Source organism: Lutjanus erythropterus, chromosome 8, assembly GCF_056507025.1.
Source record: "Lutjanus erythropterus isolate fLutEry1 chromosome 8, fLutEry1.hap2, whole genome shotgun sequence".
NCBI classification, from domain to species: Eukaryota; Metazoa; Chordata; class Actinopteri; order Lutjaniformes; family Lutjanidae; genus Lutjanus; species Lutjanus erythropterus.
In genome coordinates, this window is record NC_139324.1 from 6,466,563 (window position 1) to 6,472,887 (window position 6,325).

Genomic DNA, 6,325 nt, shown 5'->3' on the forward strand with positions numbered 1-6,325 from the left:
CTAAGACAAATTTAAGATCAGTGCAGTGAGACCAAAAGAGAACATTTTAAGATCTTCAACTGGACTCAAATTAGTCTCAGGCTAGGAGGTGACAAAGGCTATTTCGCGGGAGCCTAATCTAAGCAGTATGAGAAAATGGTCAAAGTCTCACATTGGTCTTAAATTGAGCTCATTTATGTCTAGGAGACACTGGCTAGATGAAGACAAGATCTTATTTTGAACTGAGTACCTTTCCTCTGGGCAGTTTTAATGGCCTGCTGTAGAGTCCAGCTGTTCTGAGCCGTGCACATCCAATGATGCCAGTCTGAGATGTTTCTAGTCAGGTGGAAGTTAACAAGAACATGGCGGGAATTTTGCTTTCTTAACTTTCCTTAAGAAATGCAGCTGTTTTTGACCCTTAATTACCTAATAAAAAAAAATACCTCGAAGAGGTCATTCAGTAGAGTGCAGATCCCTGTCAGCCAACAGATGGTGAAGCACCTACTGCAATTCCACCACAACTACCAGATGCAACCAGTGAAAATTTGCAAAGTTCCGCCAGCATTAACATGACCTCCATGAGCGTTGTCTCTAGCCGAAACAGTATTTCAAACCGAAGCAGCTGTTTGTGTGTTGGTTCATGGGATGAAAGTAAAGTAATACACAATACTGGGTAATTACCAAGTACTCTCACATTACATTATGATTACATACCCTTTTTTTGTCCTCTTAAGTGAAGTCATACTTAATACTGAGTAGTTACTGAGTAGTCCTTCATTACCTTCTGATATATTACCCTTTTTTGTGTCCCCAAAAGTAAAGCAACACATATTACTGAGTAGTTACTAAATAATCACTCATAACCTTATGTTCATATAACTTTTTGTGTCCTCTCAAGCAAAGGAATTTATATATAATACTGAGTAATTACCAAGTAGTCCCACATTATCTCATGATTACTAAACATTTATTTAACATTTGTGTCCCCTAAAGTAAAATGATACTTAATACTGAGTATTTACCTTGTAGTGCCTCATTACCTTCTGCTTACTTACCCTTTTTGTGTCCCCTACAGTAAAGTGATACATAATACTGAGTAGTTAATAAGTAGTCCTTCCTTACCTTATGATATTGTCTCATCATTAGCATTAAACATTACTGAATCATTAGCAAAATTTCATTACGAGTTACTCACTAACTGATGGTTCACTAGCAGTTAGTTCCTCATTCATTCCTTATTGGTTCTCTGGTAACTCCTTATTTTTTGTATACCTTATTGTAAAGTGTTACTGAAGTACCTCTTTTTGTTGTAAGGACAATGTTTACAGTTAACCTCAACCTCACACCTGTTTTTATCTCCTTTTTGAAGAAGACTTAGAAATAAATTTGAAAGAGAATACAGGATTAAAATACTTTCCACAGGAGTATTTTTTTAACAGTGTGGGTGTGATGTATTTGCCTTTGTGTCATGTCAGACTGGCTGTAAGATCAAAGTTTCTTTTCTGTGTCATGGGTGGGAACAGTCTTTTTTTTTTTTTATCACAAACACTTTCATCACAACATTAAGTGCCATTTCTTCATGCACATTTTTGGATTTAGTTATACTTAAATGCCAGAAGTGTTAATAATTCTTAAAACCTGATGCTATAAACGTGACCCCATTTCTAAACCACTGAAAACATCCTCAGTTCTCAGTATTTCCTCCCATCGGCTCAGTTCTTTTAGCATCTCTGCAACTGCTGAACTGGGTTTGAACCCTGTGGTTGTGACTGCTCCGGGGTCCTCAGATATGAAACGATTGCTTTCTCTGATTCAAACAACGAAAAGGGGAATTCATTTGTGTGTGTGGTTATGACTATAAGAGAGACAGAGATTAAGAGAGTGTTTTGGGAGGTTTTGGCTTTGGGCTGGTGGTGTAGTAGCTGTTTGTTGTTCCAACAAGGCTGTTTAAACTGTGTTGCTGTCTTGAAATGTTCAAGGATGAAACTGGGGAAATTCTTCAGTTTTCTTGTTGTCATCCAACCCAAGTATTTACTGTGTAGTCAAAGCCTGATATAACTTATTCCTCTGTAACATAAACCCCCATCTACCACAGCTCAGCTTCTTCTCATTCTCATGTCATCTCATACACACCAGTTTCAATGTAAACCCATCTGCTGATGGATGGATCAAACAAACACAGGATTTTAACCCAGGAGGAAAGGCTTTATGTCCCATGAGAAACCAAAAGAAACAACTGCTTCAGTTTGAAATCTCGTTTCAGCTTGGGACAACGTATGTGGAGGTCATGTTAATGTTGGTGGAGCTTCTCCACTGGTTGCATCAAGCAGTTGTGGTGGCATTGCAGTAGGTGCTTCACCATCTGTTGCCTGGCAAGGCTCTGACCTCTATGCTGAGAAAAGAAGTGGAAAGTCAAAAGCTAAGTTAATTTTTAAATTAATTTAAGTTAATTTTTAGATGTTTTAGAGTTCAACGTTGTTAGGTGCTCATATTTCTGGTTGTTCTGACTTGACATTGAGATTTTCTTACATCCAGCTTTCATCTATGCAGAGGAAACAGGTGGATGCAAATCTCAGCAGATCAGAAACACATCTCACAAAATGATGCATCCAATTCTTCAGTTATTTTCAGACACTTTAAACACTGTTAGCAGCTCATATTTTGGGCTGTTTTGACTTGACACTGAGATTTCTTGCAGAATGATGCATCAGTGTTTCCCCTACAGGACACCCTGCCCCCTTAAAAGAAAATCATTTTTTAATCTTATGTCATGAATTTGTCATGTTCAGATGTTTTAGTTCACAAGCTTCAAACTGTGGAATTGAATCATCCTAAAGGGGTTTATTTCACAATAATGACATGCTCACTGTACATTATCCACTTATTTACAAAGAAATCAATAATTTTACACAAAATATTAATTCAAAAATGATTTTATAGATTAAAATAAACAGTTTTATTGCACCTCCACAGTCTATGATCAGCATTGTGTCCATAGCAACAGCCTGTTCTTCATAGTAACGGTCTGTTATACAGAAATAACAGACCTTAGAATGCTGTAATTGACCAGTCAGAATCAAGTATTTAAAAAAACATGTAATAATGCTGGATATCAGTAACAAGTCACAGATCTGCAGTAAAGAGCTTAAATCTAACTGTTGACACTGTTCTGTGACCGGGGTTAACCCCCTCCCACTAACTTGCAGCTCCCAATGTATCCACTTTAGTTTATTTTCAGACTCTTCACAGTTAAAAACTGTTAGCAGCTCATATTTCTGGCTGTTTTGACTTGACATTGAGATTTTCATGTCTAACTCTCATCTATGCTGAGGAAGCAGGTGGATGCAAATCTCGGCAGGTCAAAAATCCATCTTGCTGAATAATGCATTCACTTCTCACATTTATTTTCAGACACTTTAAAGTGAACCTCTGTTAGAAGCTCTTTTTTCTGGTTCTGGCTGTTTTGACTTGACATTGAGATTTTCTTACATCTGTCTCTCACCTGTACTGTGGAAACAGGTGACTGCAAATCTTGGCAGGTCAAAATCATAAGATCTTGGTGGTCAAATGTCAAACAACTAAACATTTTTGGTGATAATTCACAAATTCACACACTAATTATTATAATATTACACACGAATGTCTTAATGAAAAACTAACATTACCTTACTGAGCTCCAATTAGAAGAACATTACATGAAACATTACATGATGAAATTTATGTAGAAAAACTCAGCGGTGGTCAACAAAAAACAATGTGCAGTATGCAAAAATTGAGGGTGGAAACTTAGAGACAAAACAACTTCCAGCTTTGTTCAACATTTGAAGTTGCACAAAAAATGGTACGTGGAGGCTGTGTTGTTAAAATGGCACTACATTTGGTGAAGAGCACACTAACACTTTTAAGACGTTTCCACACTAAGTTTAAGATTTGGGACTTGACAAGAGACATGAGCAGTGTTGGGGCTAGTTACTCAAAAAAGTAATATATTACATATTACATATTACTCTCAAAAATAGTAATGCCTTACTTTACTTTATTACTCCCTGGAGAAAGTAACTAGTTATATTACTAGTTATATTACTAGTTACATTTTTTTTCTTAATTACTCTATAATTGCCTGAGATGCATCAGATGGAGGGAGAACAGACAAAGGAGTTATCTTTCGAAAAGACAGCGATTCGATGGTAGAAAGAGGTAACATTTCTTCTACTACGTATGAGGCAACAAGCTTATTTATCTTGGATTTTGATGTTGGTAGTACTTTATGTTCAAATGAAAGTTTTTGCTGCTTGCGGGACTGCTCGTTCATGTCACTCAGCTTGATGTGTCTGTGCTGTCGCTCCAGGTGCTTCTTCAAGTCGGAGGTACTCTACAAGCGGTGGAGAGCAGCTTTCTCCCCGGGCAGAGTGTGCACTTCACCATCAAGTTATTTTCCTTCCATTGAACATATTCAAAATAATGATTGAATCTCCACCCGTCGAAACTAGCTTTCTGCTGCTGGGAACCTTCCTCTGAAAAAGAGCTTGCCGTTGTTGACGCTTCCATTTTTTCCCATCTGTCTTTGCGGGTGCCGCTCTGCTGCCGGCTGCCAGGTGTCGACCAATCGGTGATGGTAAATGATACCTCGTGCCAAACCCAGACCAATCACTGTTCCATTCATGCCCCCCTCCCCTTCCCTTCTGTTCTCTGTGTTGTGTGCGTTGTGTGTGATGAAGGTGCTACTGGCAAATGTAACGCAAGTAACTAGCTCGGGAAAACTGTAATAATATTACCATTTTCAGACGAGTAATGCCTTACACTACTAGTTACTTTGTAAAGCGTTACACCCAACACTGGACATGAGTGCAAAGACTTGAGGCTTACATGTGACTTGCAAAACAGTGGTCCAACCTTTGTGCAGCATGAGGCACTTTAGTTTGTTTGGAACTGTTTGAACATTGTACATCATTCAGTATCCTCTATTTATTTATTTGTTCCTACCTCCATTAAACTTTTAAATAGTGCTGTTCGAGGTTGCAGGGATTGTGCAATAGTTTCATGGTGTTTTTTACCACAGGGTGTGTGCAATATGTGTTATGTATTTGTATGTGCAATATCTTGTAATGTGCAATGTGGATTATGTGCAATTTGTTATGTTGTTTGTTTTATCACACTATGAAGGCATGTTAGGTGCAGTATTTGAGTCCAAAACAAATTTCCCTATGGGGACAATAAAGTATATCGTATCGTATTATATAGACCCCCCTATCCAGAGGAAAACTGATTTTTTTTGCAATCAAGGTGTGTTTAGCTTTGCATTTAGTCTGAACACACCATTTGCACCTCTGGATCCCTCGCCTCAAAGTCAGTGGGTTTTTTGGATGGGTTTTTGCTTAAAATAAGGTCTAAAATAAGGTGTGTGGTTGACACAAACCTGAGAGATCACTATGTTTTGTTCAACAACACAAAATGCACCCTACTTTTCAATTTTGAAGCTTCTGTGTGTTGCTAACAAGTGGCTAAATGAGACTACAGAGGCTGTCAGGGACATGAAACATCATCACGCTGAACACTAGTCATTTAGTGGTGGTGATGCTGACTTCATGCGTCTGTGGTGTAGTTCATTAATGACACTTTTTACTATGCTTACAAAAATCATAGAAGTGTAAAACTTGTGTCATAAAGTTATTATCTGTACTAATCCAAAATCCAATGAAAAAATCCCATTGTCTATTTGTTGAGAGAGCCAGATATGCTAACTTCCAGGTTGGATGACAAAAAACAGACCTGAAACAAAATAAGCTTATCATTTCTCTCATTTCTCCTCATACTATTCTAAGGTGTACATTTCCAGTTATAGGTTTTGGGTTTTGAAATATTAACAGTGGACTAATCATTATGGATAAGTATGTATTTGTTTTCTTTTTTAATTAAATTTGACTTTGAAATTGATATGTTCTGTCTAGAACAGGCTATTTCATTCAGTTTTGAAAACTGCATACTGCTGCTTTAACTGTGTGCAGCCTCACACTTTTGCTTTGGTGGGGCTGCAGGAAAGCAGTGGAGGTTAGATTAGCTGTGGAGTCACACGGTTTTCAGACTGTCTTGTCATGTTTAGTTTTTTTTTATCCAGCAAAAAAACAGTTATGTGGATTTATTTTTACAGTTTTTGCTTTTTACAACTTTACACAGGTGTAGATGTAGATGTAGATGACTAACAGCTAGGTCACATTTTTTGCAGTAACCCAGAACAAAACAAAATCTATGATATGTTTCCACAGTAGAAAAAATGGGTTTTGAGCTGAGTGCCACAGATGGACAGTGGTGAAACAGAACCAAGTACAAATACTTGTGTACAAGCTCA